This window comes from Dendrobates tinctorius, unplaced genomic scaffold (genome assembly GCF_039654945.1).
Source record: "Dendrobates tinctorius isolate UK_male_01 unplaced genomic scaffold, ASM3965494v1 ptg000367l, whole genome shotgun sequence".
In the NCBI taxonomy this organism is placed as follows: domain Eukaryota; kingdom Metazoa; phylum Chordata; class Amphibia; order Anura; family Dendrobatidae; genus Dendrobates; species Dendrobates tinctorius.
Genome location: NW_027362033.1, coordinates 2,658,930 through 2,680,720, shown reverse-complemented (window position 1 = coordinate 2,680,720; position 21,791 = coordinate 2,658,930). Strand labels below are relative to the sequence as shown.

Genomic DNA, 21,791 nt, shown 5'->3' with positions numbered 1-21,791 from the left:
TATTCAGGTATCACTTGAGTATATGGGTGCTCGGATGTGCTCAGCCCTCGACAAGCATCGCCTGGTGCTCCAATTTTAAGCTTAAATCCCTGCCCGTTTGTCGTCACAGCCAACTAGCCATGCGAGGATTACCTGCCAGTCACTGTAATGTTGTAGACATCTTGGGAGTGGGATTACTGTGATTGGCTGACTGCATTAGCCTTTACATTCTGCCTTTAGCCTAGAGACAGTTGCAGGAGTTGGGAGAGTGGCAGAATACAGCCTCTAGGCAGGGCTTAGGGCTTTGCAGTCAGTTGCTAAATATATACAGTGGGTGAAATAAGTATTTGATCCCTTGCTGATTTTGTAAGTTTGCCCACTGACAAAGACATGAACAGTCTATAATTTTAAGGGTAGGTTAATTTTAACATTGAGACATAGAATATAAAAAAAAAGAAAAAAGAAAATCACATTGTATAAATTATATAGATTAATATGAATTTTGCAGTGAGAAATAAGTATTTGATCCCCTACCAACCATTAAGAGTTCTGGCTCCTACAGACCAATTAGATGCTTCTAATCAACTCGTTATCTGCATTAAAGACAGCTGTCTTACTTAGTCACCTTTATAAAAGACTTCTGTCCACAGACTCAATCATTCAGGCTCTAACCTCTACAACATGGGCAAGACCAAAAAGCTTTCTATGGATGTCAGTGACAAGATCATAGACCTGCACAAAGCTGGAATGGGCGACAAAACCATAAGTAAGATGCTGGGTGAGAAGGAGACAGCTGTTGGTGCAATAGTAAGAAAATGGAAGAAATACAAAATGACTGTCAATTGACATTGATCTGGGGCACCATGCAAAATCTCATCTCGTGGGGTGTCCTTGATCATGAGGAAGGTGAGAGATCAGCCTAAAACTACACGGGGGGAACTTGTTAATGATCTCAGGGCAGCTGGGACCACAGTCACCAAGAAAACCATTGGTAACACAGTACGCCGTAAAGGTTTACAATCCTGCAGTGCCCGCAAGGTCCCCTTGCTCAAGAAGATACATGTGCAGGCCTGTCTGAAGCTTGCCAATGAACACCTGTGAGTGATTGGGAGAAGGTGCTGTAGTCAGATGAGACAAAAATTGAGCTCTTTGGCATTAACTCAACTCACTGTGTTTGGAGGAAGAGAACTGCTGCCTATGACCTAAAGAACACCATCCCCACTGTCAAGCATGGAGGTGGAAACATTATGTTTTCTGGGTGTTTCTCTGCTATGGGCACAGGAGTACTTCACATCAATGGGAGAATGGATGGAGCCATGTACCATAAAATCCTGACTGACAACCTCCTTCCCTCCACCAGGACATTAAAAATGGGTTGTGGCTGGGTCTTCTAGCAAGACAATGACCCAAAACATACAGCCAAGGCAACAAAGGAGTAGCTCAAAAAGAAGCACACTAGGGTTATGGGGTGGCCTAGCCAGTCTCCAGACCTTAGTCCCATAGAAAACTTATGGAGGGAGTTGAAGCTCCATGTTGCCAAGCGACAATTTCAAAATCCTCATGATTTAGAGATGATCTGCAAAGAGGAGTGGAGCAAAATTCCTCCTGACATGTGCGCAAACCTCATCATCAGCTACAACACACGTCTGACTGCTGGGCTCGCCAACAAGGGTTTTACCTCCAAGTATTAAGTCTTGTTTGCCAGAGGGATCAAATACTTATTTCTCGCTGCAAAATGCAAATAAATTTATATAATTTATACAATGTGATTTTCTGGATTTTACTTTTGATATTCTATCTCTCAATGTTAAAACTAACCGACCCTTAAAATTATAGACTGTTCATGTCTGTGTCAGTGGGCAAACTTACAAAATCAGCGAGGGATCAAATACTTATTTCCCCCACTGTAGGTGCTGCACTTTACCACATTCTATTTTGTTGAGTGAAAAATTGACTATCTTGTTATCCGCACAGTCTATCGGGTTCAGTGTTACATTACGGTGGTATAGAAAACGCCAAAAAAAGTTCAATTTTTTTTTCTGGATTCAATTAGTGAATCATACAATTTATTGTGATCAGTGTAAAATCATGATGGTATAAAACTTGTAAAACCCGCTTGGCCAGCTACAATTGATCAATTTTTTGGGCTCCTAAAATTGAGTAGCGTCATCCATATGACCTGCTTTGTGTAAGATTACGGTGATTTAAATTTTTTTAAAAACCGCTTGACCGGCTACAGCATTAAAAAAAGTGTTTCAATTGATAAAGAAAACTTGATTTCTAGAGAGCTAGCAAAGAGAAAATGTGTAAGGCGTGCGGTGAGGGATGGGGAAGTGCTGATGATGCACGCAGAGGCCGAGAGCGTGGGGCACGGGTGACTACGCCTGTGGCTGGAGCACAAGGAACATGCCCAACCACGACACATAGGTTCATGTCCCACTTTGCAGGGAGGCACGGCCAAATATCTCACGGGCTGTCACATTGTAGAAGGATCATCTTTATTCTCATTTGCACAAGGAAAGACTAGAAGCAATGGGATGAAACTGAATGGGAGGAGACACAGATTAGATATTAGAAAAAACTTTTTGACAGAGTGATCAATGAGTGGAACAAGCTGCCACGAGAAGTGGTGAGTTCTCCTTCAATGGAAGTCTTCAAACAGAGGCGGGACAGACATCTGACTGGGATGATTTAGCGAATCCTGCTTTGAGCAGGGGGTTGGACCAGATGGCCCAGGAGGTCCCTTCCAACTCTACCATTCTATGATTCTATGAGGACCAGATATGTATGAGGCCTCTTTTATGTCTAATACAGGGTGTATAGAGTCTCTCTTCTATCACATGTTTGGCATTTCTTGCTTCCTTCATAAATTAAACTGAAATTTCAAAAATTTTAATTTAGATTTAAATTTTTGTTACTTAAATTATAATTTTTTAATTTGTTTAATTTTGCCTTAAATAAGTCCTTATACGGGAAAGAATGTTTAATGTTGCGATTTCTCATGGGTTAGGAACGTTTTATTGTCAGTCCTTTAAGTGGAGGAAAAGTGTGACCCCATTGTTGTCAGCAGAGATCTGGGGGTCAGAGATGCTTCCTGGAGTCTTACCCATGCAGTTCTCCTTCCATTCCGCACCATCCATCCATTTGAACATTTTCACTGCCCCCCCCCAAGACCTCATTGTAGGGTCTGTCGGAAAAATGCTCGGATTTCCCATTAACTCCCATTACATTCATTACTCGAAAGCATCTGAGTATTAGGAATTACTCGATTCTGGCAACAAGCACCCGAACATTTTAGTGCTCGCTCATCCCTAGTCAGCACACTTCTCATCTTTTAATTTATTCACACTCTGCTCTACCCTCCGGTTCTTTAAGAGGAACGTGAAGCAGCTCGTTGACCTTTCAGGCAGTTTGTCAGAGTTGCCATCTCCTAGTCTGTGGTTAGGTCTATCTCTGCACCCGCAGGCACCACTAGGGACTGTGGAGTCAACCTATTTTCCCTAGTGAGTTGCTACACATGCATCGTTAAGGACATTCATGGTGAGCCACTGTCAAGTGGGGGCCACCATTGCGTTATCTTAGGGTGCCAACCTACTGTATATACTCGCGTATAAGCCGAGATTTTCAGCCCTTTTTTGGGGGCTGAAAGTCCCCCTCTCGGCTTATACGCGAGTCATATACGCCAGGGGGTCAGCGAGGGAGGGGGAGCGTGGGTATCAGATCATACTGACCCCCCTGGCGCATCTCTGCAGCCCCCCTGCTTGTCCCACGGTGTTCGGCGCCTACCTTCAGCGGTCACGTGGTACCGCTCATTAAAGACATGAATATGCGCATATTCATGTATTTAATGAGCAGTATCACTTGACCGCTGAAAGCAGGCGCCGGAGTCTGTGGGAGAACGGGGCTGCAGAGACGCATCGGGGGGGTGAGTGTATGCGATATTCACCTGTCCCTGTTCCCACGCTGCTCGCCGCTGCCTGCCACGTCCTCTGTCAGTGATGTTCAGGTCAGAGGACGCGATAACGTAGTTAGTGTGCGCCGTGCCCTCTGCTGCCTGAAAGTCACTGAGAGACTACGTGGCAGGCAGCGGCGAGCAGCGTGGGAACATTGACAGGTGAATATCTCAGGTACTGGGTCCTGAGCCAGCGGTGACACCGGCACCTGGCCCCCAGTGACGGAGAGGTGAGTAAGTCTTTTTGCAGCAGCGGAATATGGGGGCATATTCTATGGGGCATCTTATGGGGGCATATTCTATGGGGCATCTTACGGGGGCCTTGTCAGAGTGACAGCTAACTAGCGCTGTCACTCGCAGAACCAGGGCTGATTAACAGGCAGCAGAGTGTCTGCAGCGCTGGCAACAGAAACTTGGCTGTAGGACCTGCGGGGAGGGCGGAGCAGTGGTGAGACTCCCAGAGGTCGCAGGACCTGCGGTCACGTGACCGTGCATCAGAGGGAGTGGGCGGAGCCATGGACAAGCTCTCGGGACGCTACCAGCTGTACAGGGAATGCTGTGGCACAGAGAATTACAGTAGTGAAGCATGCAATCGGGTCATACACAGGGCAGGCAGCAAGGTACAGGAGGGAAGTACAGAGGCCGGTCAATCAACGTAGCCAAGGGTCATACACAGAACGGGCAGCGCAGTACAGGAGGGGTATGCTCAAGAAGGGTCAGAAACGTAGCCAGGGATCATACACAGGACAATCAGCAAAGCACAAAATCAGCAGGCAGGAGATGTAACCCAAGACGGGACCGAATCAAACACCAGACAGACAGACAAGTATTGGCACGAAGCACAGGCAGCACAGGGTCAGGCACACTCAACTAGGAGTATAAACGACAGGGGACTGCACTCCCCTGAGGCTATAAAAACCCTCCCCAGACCCAAAGAGAGGCTCTCTCCATTAACTCCTACACCACCTGCCCAGCATTCTAAATAAACCATGGCAGGCCTATTTTATGGAGCATCTTATGGGGGCATATTCTATGGGGCAGCATATGGGGCCTATTCTATGGAGCATCTTATGGGGGCATATTCTATGGAGCATCTTATGGGGGCATATTCTGTGGAGCATCTTATGGGGGCATATTCTATGGAGCACCTTATGGGGGCCTATTCTGTGGGGCATATTCTATGGGGCATATCTGTGGAGCATCTTATGGGGGCATATTCTATGGAGCATCTTATGGGGGCATATTCTGTGGAGCATCTTATGGGGGCATATTCTGTGGAGCATCTTATGGGGGCCTATTCTGTGGGGAATATCTGTGGAGCATCTTATGGGGGCATATTCTATGTAGCATGTTATGGGGCATATTATTCTATGGAGCATCTTATGGGGCCATAACCTTTATGGAGCAGCATATGGGGCATATTATTCTATGGAGTATCTTATGGGGCCATTATTACCTTTGTGCATTTTGTATGGAGCATCTTATGGGGCCCTCATGAACTGTATGGAGCATTATATGGGGCTCCTGATTCAATATGGATATTCAAAAACATTTAACCTACTGATGTCTCAATTAATTTTACTTTTATTGGTATCTATTTTTATTTTTGAAATTTACCAGTAGCTGCTGCATTTTCCACCCTAGGCTTATACGCGAGTCAATAAGTTTTCCCAGGTTTTTGTGGCAAAATTAGGGGGGTCGGCTTATACACGGGACGGCTTATACATGAGTATATATGATATGTGGTCAGGTAGAGACAGACCAGGGTCAGAGTAGGGTTTTTACTAGTCTGAACAGGGATCTGTCATGTTTAGGTATTGGTCTCCTTGGGTCATACATTACCCATTTGTATGTGCTTGTGCTGGTCATTGCTGTTGCCTTTAATTACTTGCCACCTATAATACAATCTGACCTTGCAGTGATGTACACAATATTGGCTCCATAGCAAGGATCAAATTAGATCCTTAATTTAGGGGTCGAATTTTGCCTCTCAGACCAGGAAATCTTAAATGGATTGTCTGTTTTTTTTATGTTGATGACAAAGCTTTTGATAAGTCATCAATATGAGATAGGTGGGAACTCAATACTTGGTTCCCCCTCAATCAGCTGTCTACAGCTCTGACAGCCGGGCTAAAACCGTTAACGAATCTGGACAGCACAAAAACTACCAAGACCTGCAGCTTAGCTACCACTGAACTGATCAGGAACAGATTAGAAGATAGAGGACTAGGAAAAAAGAAAGATAAAGAGAGAAAGCATAGCTCAGGAGAGGATCTGGAGGTGGCAGAGTTGAGGAGAAGCTGTTGGAGAAGGCATATTTAAGGTGTCGTAAGGTGTGTGGTATCACCATGCCTAGTAGTGACATGTAGAATGTTCTAGAAACTAATGACTGAAGAGGGATTTATAAAAACACCGAACGATTGTCAGTAATCATTTCACTGTAATGAATATCACCTGCAACTGGAGAAGATGTCACTCAATTTCTCGTTTCTCTGGACCAGATTGTCCTAGGAGGGTCAGTTGGAGAATTCGCCAAGTTGGCAAACATTTCTTCTATGAAGTTTTGAACTTTATCTTGGGACCTGCAGACAGTTCTGATTTTTACTGAGGGGCATGGTGGAAAAGGAGACTACTATTGTTCAATAAGAGAAGTGCTCAGGATTCTGGAAGACTTCTTCAAGAAGACAGAACTTCGTACTGGAACCTACAGGAAGCTTCCTGCACTACAGGAGGCGGTGCACAATAGAAAAGAGCTGCAAGTTGGATTCCACCCAAGATGTTCCTCTCCACATAAACAGCGTGATTCTCTATAAAGCAGGATAGCCAGATTTTATTCTAGAACCCAATTGGCATACTCACAAAAGAGCACAGGACGGTCAGCGCATCAATATGATCCAATTACGGAAAGCAAAACCATATGCTCAGCCTCCAGCTCAACCCAAGGTTTTGCCCTTTTGGCTTCATAACTCCTCACAACGATAATTAGGCCGTAAAGAACAATTGTCACGTGTAAGCTCTAATCCACATCTATCCTAATGGATGCTCCCTGATTAGATGAACTGCCTGGACACAGCATCAATATGAAAGCTGATGGTGTGTGAGGTGTTTAATGACACCAGCGGACATTTTAATTAGTCTACTAGAGAGAAGACACACAAGACATGTACATGAAGGGCTGTCTGGAGGGGATCACCACTGTCCAAGAAGATCAACAGGAGGCTACAAGAAGCTAGAAAATACATCTCTAAGAAGCCAGAACGTCATCCTATGGGAGGTTCTCACCACCTCTGAGGTCACACGGCATTAAACAACCATTAGAGAGAGGACACATATGACTTCTACGTGAAGGGCTCCAAGGAGGCACTCAGGTCCACAACATGTTGGAAGAGGACTTTGAGAAGCCAGAACTTCATCCTGTGGGAATTTCTCACCACTACTGAGGTAACAGAGCAAAGACTACTATTAGAGAGAAGATACACATGGCATCTACATAGGGAGCATCAAGGAGGCAAACACCACTGTCCAAAATCATCTGCAGAACACAACATGTTGGAAGGTTTCTGTGAGAAAAAATAACTTCATCCCTTGGGAATCATTCACCACTACTGAGGTTATAGGGCAGAAGATGACCGGCTGTGTTCACACGTAGAGTTTTTTTCTTTTTTGCGTTTTCGTGGCGCTTTTAAACGCGCGATTTTGCCGCGAAAACGCAAAAAAGCAGCATCCCATGCAATCCTGTGGCATTCCACACATGCTGTGCTAATGCTGCGTATTTTTCCACGGTGGAATTGCATCGCGGAAAAATACGCAGCATGCTCATTCTTTGTGTGGAATTGTGGGAAAATCCACACACATCTTTGTTTGACTTGCAGCCCGCGGACGTGCTGTGTTTAACGGGGGGTATGTGGTGCCCCTGAGGGTTCAGTCACCACAGAGGTACTGCACCTCCTCCTGAGGTATGGTACCCCACCATCCAGGTAAGGTGGAGACACCTGACCACACTCCAACACCTGCACCCCACACCACAAAGTAGTGTAGCAAAGCACCTTCGGCGGCTCCCTGCTTGCAGTGTAGCATAGCACCCCTTGGTGGCTCCCTGCTTGGAACACGAAACGTGCTGGGAGGTGGGTGGAGTTTAGTTTACATAAAAGAGCGGGAAGAGTTGAGTCAGTCAGTCAGTCTTTCATTCAGTCAGTGAGTGAGGATGTAGAAGGACAGAGAGTGAGACAGAGAAGATCCCCGGGAAAGGGATGGAAGAAGGAAGTGCTGCAGCAGGCTACAGTGATCTGGGTCTGCTGACACAGGAAAGAGACAGAGAGAGGAAGCTTGATTCTACATTGGGAAGAAGGATTAGCATGGAACGTGAGGAGAATAACAGAACAAGGACCAGGGTTGGAGGAGAGAACCCTTCCCAAGTTCTAAGCCCAAGGCCGGGGTCCAGTCCCCGAGGTTGTACGGACACTAATGGTCCTGCAGCAGACACCGGAGGAATAGAAGTAGTGACCACTTTATTCCCACACAAGACTTGGGGGCACAACAGCAACATATTAGTGAGCCGGGACTTAGTGGCAAGGAGTCCCTGAAGCAGGCTACAGCTGTCTGCCGTACAAGTAGAGTTCATAGGAACATCTGACAGGAGGAACTCCAGTGTAACTCAGTACTGGGAGTACTTCATTCAAAGGCGCTATAAGAGGAGACGTTCAGAAAAGGCACATATGTTGGCGGAGTGTTGGAAAGGAGCACTTCATCTTGCCTGGAAGTTGGCTGAGCTCCTGACCCGGAGGACACGGCACGGATGCGGGCACCTGTACCTGCAACAGACTGTGAGTAAAGCTTTGGAACTACATGCCCTGGTGTCCTCCACTTATTCCTGCGCCAACACACTCAGCACTGCTACATCCCTTGCGCCAGACACTACACCAACTAAGTGTCACTTCACCTACACTGCCCTGGGACTACAGCCCTGCCTGTGGAGGGCTATAACATCACTGCTGCACCACACCATCTGTCCCAGAGGATCTGTCTGCAGCGTCGGCTTACATCTCTATTGCCGAACACCACAGGTGGCGTCACGAATCACTTATAAACTTTCATCACCATAAGCACACTCAACAACCCCTTTTACAGAAGGGCGCCCAGGGCCACGGGCCGGGTTCCAGCTGCCGTGACATCTCCCATTGAAGCTCATCGGGCCCGGTACCGAGTACCCCACAGCCCTGGGTGTGAGGGCGCCCCACATTGTTCCGCTTACTTTCTGCATGTGGCTGTGCCGACCATTTGAAAAGTAAGCAGAACATTTGCGGATGGTACCCACGGTCTGGAGGACAGGAGATTCTCCTTCAGGCTCTGAGTACCATAATCCTGTAAAAAATAGAATTAAAATAAAAAATCCTCATATTCTCACCTTCCGGCGTCCCATGCAGCGTCCACAGGCCTCGACGATGCTCCCAGCATGTCCCGTTCCCAGAGATGCCTTGCGATAATGACCTTTGATAACGTCGCGGTCTTGCGATACCGTAGCTGTCTCGCAAGACCGCGACGTCATCAAAGGTCATTGTTGCAAGGCATCGCTGGGAACGGGACCTGCCGGGAGCATCGCGAGGATTGGGAACGCTGCATGGGATGCCGGAAGGTGAGAATATCATGATTTTTTATATTTTTTTTATTATTTTAGACTTTATATCTTTTTACTACTGATGCCGCATAGGCAGTGTCACGGGGTCCTTCCCTGGTATCACACAATCAACAGAGCAAGCGAAGAGTGAACAATTCCAAGACCTTTATTCAGGCAAAAATACGAAAAGGTCCATATTCAGTCCACCACACAAAGGATAAGATAGTCCAGAATAAGAATGCAGTCCAGTAACAGGATAAAATGTCCAGGGAAACGAGATTCCACAACTCTAGCACCAGAGGATAAAAATGGGTCCTTCTCTCTGAAATGCAGCCTTTTCACCATCTTGTCTCTACCGGAACTGACTTGTCCAGCTGCCGTTCTTCCCCCCACCCCCTTCCTTGTCCAGGGGTAGTCAAACAAGTTGCCTCCCAGAGGAGAACAAAAGGCCTTAGGGATTAATGCACTACAGGGGGTCATCAAGAGACAGATACAGTGAAGGCTGTAGACTTACAATGTAATAAGAAAAACACTATGAAAATAACTGGAATTGTTAAAAATAGGAATATACAAAAAATGACATCCACATAACATATCACACCATCACAACCTCTCCCCCCCATAATAACTGAGCACGCCATGAGGTCTACACAGACCTCTGGCCTGCTCACTTTAGTCCACATTGCTCAGTTATTTATAGTTCCTTGTACAGTGGCAGGGGTAGGTCGGCCTGGGGAGCCTATGGTTCTTCTTGTCGAGACAGTCTATCGGCATTCTGGTGTTGGCTTCCTCGCTTGTATTGGATGGAGAAGCTGTAGGGTTGTAAGGACAAGCTCCACCGCAGCAATCTTCCATTGTCCCCTGATACACGATTCAGCCATGTGAGGGGGTTGTGGTCTGTAACAATTGTAAAGTCTCTGCCATACAAGTAGGGCTGCAATTTTTTTAGCGCCCATACGATGGCAAGGCACTCCTTTTCAATAGTGGCATAGGCAACTTCCCGATCCAGTAGTTTCCGACTGGCAAAAGCAACAGGATGTTCTTCTCCGGCGGCGTTCACTTGGCTAAGTACTGCCCCAATCCCAAAGATGGATGCATCTGTCTGCACGAGGAACCTGCGTTTATAATCCGGGGCAGCCAAGACAGGAGCAGTGACGAGGGCAGTCTTTAACGTTGAAAAGGCATCCTCGCATGCCGTCATCCACGTCACATTCCTAGGCATGTTCTTGCGGGTCAGGTCGGTTAGGGGCTTGGCCAAGGTGCGACTCTGATGCGGTTCGTGGTGGTTGCTCCCCGGTGGGGTCCGGATGATGTAGTGCTTGAAGGGCCTGTAGTCGGGTGACTGCTCCCACAAATTGGCACTGTAACTCCCCAATGTCGTTCCCAAGGAGGATATCTGCAGGAAGTCCTCCCATAACTCCAATCCAACACAGTTTTTCTCCACAACCATAATCCAAACGCACAGAAGCTCGCTGTATATATTTGCGGGCACCCCCCGCCAGGACAATGGGAATTCCCGGACCTTGGTAAATTGCCTCGGGTCGAACCACACGGGGGTCAGCGATAGTCAAGAATGCCCCCCGTGTCTCTAAATCCTGACACTTTGTATCCATCAATAAAGACATCCTGCAGGTGGCGTTGCCGTTGCTCTGAGTAGCTAAAGGACAGAGGCCGGAGTCCGTACACTCCAGGAGGGGTATCTATGGTGCCGTGGTCGGTGGTCCACTCTGGTGGGGGTGGTGGTAGCTCTTCCTCAGGTGTGGTGGAATGTACAAGATGCACTGGACGAGGTGGGGCTGCGTGGGGCTCCCTCCGAATCCTGGAGGGACAGCCAGACTGCAAATGTCCAGGTTGCCCACACCCATAACATCTCCTCTCTGTGATACCCCCAGGTCGTGGTCGGAACTGTTGGGGCCTAGGATTGTGAGGCGTGATTGTCATCGGCTTGCGACTAGGTGGAAGGGCAGATATAACTGGAGGGGGACGGGGCGCGGGAGCAGGCCGTGGTTCATTGTCCAGAAGCCTCTTCCATTGTGGCCGGATAGTAAGGGCTTCATCGGCCAGGGCTGCAGCTCTATCCACGGTACACGGCGTGCGCTCCTGGACCCATTCCCGTACCTCTGCAGGGCACTTGGCAAGAAATTGTTCTATAAGGAACGCCTGTATAACATCTTCCACAGTAAAGGCGTTTTCTGCTTCCAGCCATCTCCGACATGCCTCGGACATCTTATGTGCATACATCCTAAACGATCCCCCCGTGGTGCATGGGAGGTCTCGGAACTTGGCCCTATATGAGTCTGGGGTGATAGCATGGTAATCCAGGATAGTCCGCTTTACAATGTTATAATCCCGATTCCGCAGTGCATCAATGGTTCGGTAAGCCTCCGCCAAGCTTCCGTTCAGGAGCCCCACTAACAAACGCATCCAGCTAGAGTGGGGCACCTCCATCACAGCACACTGCTGCTCAAAGTCTTTGAAGAACTCCTCCACATCTCCAGAAGCCTCATCAAATGGCTTAAACTCTGTCCGGGTGATCCGTACAGGCTCCCGGATTGTTGGGGTTACACTCCACATTGCATTACTCCCTTTTTCAAGCGCCATTGCTTCCTGTCTCCGCTGTGCCCGGCAGGCAGCCTCCTCCTTGTACTCCTGAGAGACGCCGGGGCCCAGAACCGCCATCTCTTCTTCATACCACACCAACCACTGGCTTTTCTGGATGGGGCATCCCTGTCTCCAGTGCTCGTCCTTCAGACATCTGGGAGGAGGTGGCCGGGCTAGCGCCCACCAGTAGATCGATTAAGGCCTCTTTAGTCAGTCCCTGGTAGTTCAGGCCCAGGTCTCTGGCTCTCTCCTGTAAACTGCATACAGTCCAATTTGTGTACTCACTCTGTGGGTGGTTCTCCATTGGGTGACGCTCTGTTGATCCCACTGCTGCCACCAGTTGTCACGGGATCCTTCTCTGGTATCACACAATCAACAGAGCAAGCGAAGAGTGAACAATTCCAAGACCTTTATTCAGGCAAAAATACGAAAAGGTCCATATTCAGTCCACCACACACAGGATAAGATAGTCCAGAATAAGAATGCAGTCCAGTATCAGGATAAAATGTCCAGGGAAACGAGATTTCAAAACTCTAGCACCAGAGGATAAAAATGGGTCCTTCTCTCTGAAATGCAGCCTTTTCACCATCTTGTCTCTACCGGAACTGACATGTCCAGCTGCCGTTCTTCCCCCCCACCCCCTTCCTTGTCCAGGGGTAGTCCAACAAGTTGCCTCCCAGAGGAGAACAAAAGGCCTTAGGGATTAATGCACTACAGGGGGTCATCAAGAGACAGATACAGTGAGGCTGTAGGCTTACAATGTAATAAGAAAAACACTATGAAAATAACTGGAATTGTTAAAAATAGGAATATACAAAAAATGACATCCACATAACATATCACACCATCACAGGCAGCCTCAATAGTAAAAAGTTGGTCACACTCGTCAACCTGTCAATCAGTTTTCCAAGTGATGCTACAGATCGCTTGGAAAACGCTAGCATTCTGCAAGCTAATTACGCTTGCAAAATGCTAGTTTTTCGCGGGAAATAGGCGGGAATTTAAAATGCGGATTTCTTGCATATTTCCCGCGGAATGGAATTCCACACGTGTGCACATAGCCTTAAAAATTAGGATGCCCATGACATATATATGGAGGGCTGCTGGCAGGGGATCACCACTGTCCAATAAGATCTGCAGGACAATACAAGATGCTGAAAGATGTCTATATCACTAAGGATCTTCATGGTAGGATCCACTGGTGGATAAAGACAAAAAAGGGCCCTTGTACCACATAAATATATGGGCCCTTTGCAGTCCAATAGCTGATCATAACATACAATCCCATGTGTTTTGGAGGTGAAAGTGGGCCTCGTGACCTCTTGCGCCCGTTTGGCTATACAGGTTGCCCCAATGATACGTCCACCCCTGGTAGGAGCAACAGGAAACTCTTCCCCACAATGAAATCTCATCGCAGAAAACCGATATAAAACCTATAATGTCTATATGGGGGTGATGGTGTGATATCAAGGAGACCATAAATAACCAGAGGAACGTAAGAGAAGGATTAAAGATTATCCATAAGCTCCTGGGACATAACTGGACCTCCAGATGGACAGCTGTGGTATTGTGGTGGAGAAGACTGCACCCACTGCTCAGGGGACGTTGGTCACTTGAATAGGAAGGAGTTCCTTTTTACATGCTTTTTTTGTAGTCTTAAAAAAGAATTGATAGGTTGACGGCCCAATGTAGTAGAGTTAAACAATCAACAATGGCGCCAAGATGGCTGAGGTCAGGGTTCAAGTGGTAAAGTTACCCAGAGCAGATTCCTCTCTGTGATGTAGGAGACCTGAGTGTAAAGCAGAGTTTTGTCTAGCGCTGGCATAGTGTTATAGCAGAACTGACTCCGGGATGTGGCAGAGCTGAGTTTGACAGACAGTCCAATTCTTCCAGCAATTTAATAGACTGTCCTGGAATAATTTATATAGCAGAGCTGGGTTTGTCACAGAATCCAAGACAGAGTTATAATACAAGGCTGCCCAGTAGAGTTGAGTGAAAAAGATTTACACAGCCCTGATTTGGTGTCATGCCCAGTCCTCCAGCGCAGCCACACCAGGCAAATCTTTACTTGTGTGGCCGGCATCCTTGGCCCGGCATCCTGACTGCCCGATGAGCTTTCTAAACCTACAAACGCGTGACATTGTGGTGAGGATTAATGTCTACACCTTATGCTGAAGTGCAGACCACCTTTCTCGAGTTGCCATGGAGGACTGGACTTGATACTGGACCAGAGCAACACAAATTCTTTTTGCTTAAGCCTCTGACCCTTTCATATAGCACAGCTTGGTTTGTCACAGAGTCCATTGCAGAGTCAAGTAGTATTAGATTCAAAAACAAGAAACTAGTGCACAGCAGCAGTATGGGCGCTATCTTCCCAAATACTCGGGTGACTGCCTGCTGCCGGAGCTGATCTATGAGGTCAGGAAAGGAATGTCAAAGGTGCCTGCAGTGTAAAGCATGGTGGTGGTGATATTACAGACTGAAGCACAGCAATGACACTAAAGATGGCAGTGAACCTGACTCCCCCTTTGATGCTGTGCTGGGGGCGGTGGTGAAATGTTCCATGTGTGAACTTACATCTCCGCTGAGAGCACTGTCCATGTCACTTGTAAACAGGTATGAGAATGGTCTACAGCCAAGGGGGCAATACAGCCAGGAGACCGTTACCCCAGAAGAGCACAGTAGGTGTTAGGCACCAGGATTTTGCCTCTGCACAGGATAGATCCCAGGCCTTGTCTGGTGTTGAGATCTCCCGTTCAGGCTTGGCCACTGGGATGACTGCTCAGCACTGACTCCGGCCCCCGCACCTTGCCCAGGCTCATGCTGCACGAGTAGTTGCTGCTGGCTCTCCAGCTAAGCCTATGGTGACTACTGGTATACACATGCAGTGTTGTACTCTGGAGCCTAAGTTCAGATTTCATCCTACTGAGCATGTCCAGGATGTGGCGCCTTCTCATTGGTGCTTGGACATCACATGCTCTGGTTATGTGGCAGCTTCTGATTGGTCCACAGGCAAGGTCCTGTCTGGACTTGAGCTGTATGTATAAAAGGTCCTGTGGAGCGCACCCCTGTACGCTAGCATCATGTGTGTTTGGTGTGTCGGTGGCTACTTTACCACCTTGTGTGCATGTGTGCCGCTGATAGCACTGTGAGTGTTGGTCTGGACAGGTAGTGTAGCGTGGGAACTCCTGCTTGAACTTAGCATCTGCACCGGGCGTCCTCAGGCGCGTGTGTCAGAGCAGGGTCAACCACCAGCTTAGTCTTCCCTGGGGGGTTAAGTTATAGGGACCCCAATTAGTATTTTGCTTTTTCTACACACCTGTGCAGTCTAACAGGGTATAGTCCTTTGTGCGTTGCTTCATAGTACGGCTCTGTGGTGTAACAGAGCTTGGTACTCTGCGCTCTGTGCACACTGAGTGACATTTTACTCCGTGTGCTTTGTGTTTTCTCGCAGCCTTGCTCCGCCATTGTGCTAGCTGCGGTTTCTCCATCACCGCACGGTGGACCCCGGGTGAGAACGCACCTTATTATAATTTGTTATTTGGTGTGTTCCACCATTCCTAACAGTAGGTCTGTAAGTTTCCCTGAATCTGTCGGTTCTCATCCTTGACTTTTCAATCCTATCAATCTGATAAAGTGACGCCAGGAGAAAGCCAGTGTAGAGGCACATTCAGCTCTGCTACATCTGCGAGCAGCTTATCTGCTGCATTTGGTGGAATCGCCCGCTATGTATATTACTGCGGGTTATGTCTGCCGTGTGTCACAGAACATCTGGCGAGTGCATTTGATGGAATTAAGTCTGCGTTATCCTACAGATTGCATGATGCTCTGCCCAACGATCCGGGATCTGCAGGACTGCGCTGATTATTAACAGGTCCTATTACATACAGTGGGGGGGGGCGCTCGTCGGGGGTCACACGCACGTTTCCCACAATCTATTAACCCTTCACAGGTTTCTTCCTCTGATCTCGGTGAAGGTGCCCAGTCCTGTCAGGAGTTTTAACGACTCGCTGTCTTTACTAGGAAACATTATAAGGAACATCGGGGCCGGTGCGGTTTTATTACAAGTCTTGTCGCTCGTTAAGGAGTCGATATTGACTGTTAGAATTGATACGTCCAAAAGATGATGAAAAGCCTGAACATGAGAAGAGCGAGTGTTCTACCAAGAGATTTGCACCTTCCTTCTGGGCGTTCTCTGATGGGTCCTTCGTGCAGAACCCACCAGAAAAATCCGCCCTGTACCCCCGCTGTAAAGGCTGATTGCTTCCAGTAGGAGGCGCTGGAGCTTGTTCTCTCTGAAGCGGCAATTTGCATAAAGATAATTACTGTCAGGCATTTCTGTTTCTTGCATTAACCCCGTAAGGACCAGGGATATTTCTATTCTTGAGTCTCCGTTTTTTTTTTTTGCTCCCTTTCTTTTCACAGCCATAACTTTGTTATTTTTCCGTCAATATGGCCATGTGAGGGTTCGTTTTCTGTGGGATGAGTTGTACTTTTGAAATACACGATTGGTTTCACCATATAGTATACGGCAAAAAAAAGAATTCAAAGTGCGGTGAAATTGCAAAAAAAAATTTCAACACTTGTTTTTTGGCTTTTCTGCTAGGTTCACTAGATGCTAACACTGCCCTGCCATGAAGATTCTCCAGGTCATTACAACTTCACAGACACCAAACATGGCTAGGTTCTCTGTTATCCAAATGATAAAAAAAAATCCAAAGTTTGTAAAAAAAAAGTGGCCATTTTCCGGGACCTGTAGCGTCTACATTTTTCGTGATCTCGGCGAGCTGACGGTTTTTTATGACACCATTTTGGTGCACGTACCGTCTCTTCATCGCCCGGTATTGCATTTTAGTGCAGTGTTGCAGCCACCAAAAATACCTAATTCCGACGTTTTGATTTTTTTTCTCATTACACCGTTCAGCAATCAGGTTAATCCTTTTTATATAATGATGGATCGGGCGAATCTGAATGTGGAGATAACAAATGTGTGTTTCTTTATTTTAAATAGGGTGAAGGGGGGTGATTTCAATTTTGATATTTTTTATTCTTCTAATATTTTGAAAAACTTTTTTTTTTTTTTTTAACTTTACACTTGCTTCAGTAGTGTCCATGGGAGACTAGAAGCTGCGATCATCTGATCGCCTGTGTTATACGTAGGGCTGCAGCCCTGCTCCGTGTAGCAGAAATACTCATCTGCTATGAGCGCTGACCGCTGGGCGAGGCTCATACCTATCCAGCAACGACAACCACAGGGGTCTCCTGCACACCCCGGATTTTAATGTCAACCCATCGGCATGTGACCTGGGCGTCATTGGGCGGGGTTTACGACGTGCTTGCACCACATGCATATTAAAGGCGGGCCAGAGACTGAAAGCAGCATTTAGCATGTTAACAGCCGCAGGCCACTTGCAATTCCACCACCAGCTTTTAGAGGCACATATCAGCTGTATAGATCAGCTGTCGTGGGCCAAAAAAGGTGCGGGCTCATCGCCAGAGCCCGCAGCAAACAGAGGATGGCACGCACGGTCTAACGTTATAATACAATATGGCCTCCTATGTACAAGAATATAACTACTATAATACTGCCCCTATGTACAAGAATATAACTACTATAATACTGCCCCTATGTACAAGAATATAACTACTATAATACTGCCCCTATGTAAAAGAATATAACTACTATAATACTGCTCCTATGTACAAGAATAGAACTACTATAATACTGCTCCTATGTACAAGAATATAACTACTATAATACTGCTCCTATATACAAGAATAGAACTACTATAATACTGCCCCTATGTACAAGAATATAACTACTATAATACTGCCCCTATGTACAAGAATATAACTACTATAATACTGCTCCTATGTACAAGAATAGAACTACTATAATACTGCTCCTATGTACAAGAATATAACTACTATAATACTGCTCCTATATACAAGAATAGAACTACTATAATACTGCTCCTATATACAAGAATATAACTACTATAATACTGCCCCTATGTACAAGATTATAACTACTATAATACTGCTCCTATGTACAAGAATATAACTACTATAATACTGCTCCTATATACAAGAATAGAACTACTATAATACTGCCCCTATGTACAAGAATATAACTACTATAATACTGCTCCTATGTACAAGAATAGAACTACTATAATACTGCTCCTATGTACAAGAATATAACTACTATAATACTGCTCCTATGTACAAGAATAGAACTACTATAATACTGCTCCTATGTACAAGAACATAACTACTATAATACTGCTCCTATGTACAAGAATAGAACTACTATAATACTGCCCCTATGTACAAGAATATAACTACTATAATACTGCTCCTATGTACAAGAATATAACTACTATATTACTGCCCCCTATGTACAAGAATATAACTACTATAATACTGCCCCTATGTGCAAGAATATAACTACTATAATACTGCCCCTATGTACAAGAATATAACTACTATAATACTGCCCCCTATGTGCAAGAATATAACTATTATAATACTGCTCCTATGTACAAGAATATAACTACTATAATACTGCCCCTATGTACAAGAATAGAACTACTATAATACTGCTCTTATGTACAAGAATATAGCTACTATAATACTGCCCCTATGTACAAGAATAGAACTACTATAATACTGCCCCTATGTACAAGAATATAACTACTATAATACTGCCCCTATGTACCGGAATATAACTACTATAATACTGCTCCCTATGTACAAGAATATAACTACTATAATACTGCCCCTATGTACAAGAATATAACTGCTATAATACTGCCCCCTGTGTACAAGAATATAACTACTATAATACTGCCCCTATGTACAAGAATATAACTACTATAATACTGCCCCTATGTACAAGAATATAACTATTATAATACTGCTCCTATGTACAAGAATATAACTACTATAATACTGCCCCTATGTACAAGAATAGAACTACTATAATACTGCTCTTATGTACAAGAATATAGCTACTATAATACTGCCCCTATGTACAAGAATAGAACTACTATAATACTGCCCCTATGTACAAGAATATAACTACTATAATACTGCCCCTATGTACCGGAATATAACTACTATAATACTGCTCCCTATGTACAAGAATATAACTACTATAATACTGCCCCTATGTACAAGAATATAACTGCTATAATACTGCCCCCTGTGTACAAGAATATAACTACTATAATACTGCCCCTATGTACAAGAATATAACTACTATAATACTGCTCCTATGTACAAGAATATAACTACTATAATACTGCTCCTATATACAAGAATAGAACTACTATAATACTGCCCCTATGTACAAGAATATAACTACTATAATACTGCCCCTATGTACAAGAATATAACTACTATAATACTGCTCCTATGTACAAGAATAGAACTACTATAATACTGCTCCTATGTACAAGAATATAACTACTATAATACTGCTCCTATATACAAGAATAGAACTACTATAATACTGCTCCTATATACAAGAATATAACTACTATAATACTGTCCCTATGTACAAGATTATAACTACTATAATACTGCTCCTATGTACAAGAATATAACTACTATAATACTGCTCCTATATACAAGAATAGAACTACTATAATACTGCCCCTATGTACAAGAATATAACTACTATAATACTGCTCCTATGTACAAGAATAGAACTACTATAATACTGCTCCTATGTACAAGAATATAACTACTATAATACTGCTCCTATGTACAAGAATAGAACTACTATAATACTGCTCCTATGTACAAGAACATAACTACTATAATACTGCTCCTATGTACAAGAATAGAACTACTATAATACTGCCCCTATGTACAAGAATATAACTACTATAATACTGCTCCTATGTACAAGAATATAACTACTATATTACTGCCCCCTATGTACAAGAATATAACTACTATAATACTGCCCCTATGTGCAAGAATATAACTACTATAATACTGCCCCTATGTACAAGAATATAACTACTATAATACTGCCCCCTATGTGCAAGAATATAACTATTATAATACTGCTCCTATGTACAAGAATATAACTACTATAATACTGCCCCTATGTACAAGAATAGAACTACTATAATACTGCTCTTATGTACAAGAATATAGCTACTATAATACTGCCCCTATGTACAAGAATAGAACTACTATAATACTGCCCCTATGTACAAGAATATAACTACTATAATACTGCCCCTATGTACCGGAATATAACTACTATAATACTGCTCCCTATGTACAAGAATATAACTACTATAATACTGCCCCTATGTACAAGAATATAACTGCTATAATACTGCCCCCTGTGTACAAGAATATAACTACTATAATACTGCCCCTATGTACAAGAATATAACTACTATAATACTGCTCCTATGTACAAGAATATAACTACTATAATACTGCTCCCTATGTACAAGAATATAACTACTATAATACTGCCCCTATGTACCGGAATATAACTACTATAATACTGCTCCCTATCTACAAGAATATAACTACTATAATACTGCCCCTATGTACCAGAATATAACTACTATAATACTGCCCCTATGCACAAGGATATAACTACTATAATACTGCCCCTATGTACAAGAATATAACTACTATAATACTGCCCCTATATACAAGAATATAACTACTATAATACTGCCCCTATGCACAAGGATATAACTACTATAATACTGCTCCCTATATACAAGAATATAACTACTATAATACTGCCCCTATGTACCGGAATATAACTACTATAATACTGCTCCCTATATACAAGAATATAACTACTATAATACTGCTCCCTATGTACAAGAATATAACTACTATAATACTGCCCCTATGCACAAGGATATAACTACTATAATACTGCCCCTATGTACAAGAATATAACTACTATAATACTGCCCCTATATACAAGAATATAACTACTATAATACTGCCCCTATGCACAAGGATATAACTACTACAATACTGCCCCTATGTACAAGAATATAACTACTATAATACTGCTCCCTATGTACAAGAATATAACTACTATAATACTGCCCCTATGTACAAGAATATAACTACTATAATACTGCCCCTATGTACAAGAATATAACTACTATAATACTGCTCCCTATGTACAAGAATATAACTACTATAATACTGCTCCTATGTACAAGAATATAACTACTATAATACTGCTCCTATGTACAAGAATATAACTACTATAATACTGCCCCCTATGTACAAGAATATAACTACTATAATACTGCCCCTATGTACAAGAATATAACTGCTATAATACTGCCCCTATGCACAAGGTTATAACTACTATAATACTGCTCCTATGTACAAGAATATAACTACTATAATACTGCCCCTATGCACAAGGATATAAACTACTATAATACTGCCCCTATGTACAAGAATATAACTACTATAATACTGCCCCCTATGTACAAGAATATAACTACTATAATACTGCTCCCTATGTACAAGAATATAACTACTATAATCCTGCCCACTATGTACAAGAATATAACTACTATAATACTGCTCCTATGTACAAGAATATAACTATTATAATACTGCCCCTATGTA

The 21,791-nt window shown here is 44.4% G+C and overlaps 1 protein-coding gene across 2 annotated transcripts in view; it reads left to right on the top strand.

Moving 5' to 3' along the window:
- LOC141075697 (uncharacterized) overlaps window positions 1-21,791 on the top strand; it is a 58,314-nt gene that overhangs the window by 25,767 nt on the left and 10,756 nt on the right. The gene's annotated exons all lie outside the window — the stretch shown is intronic.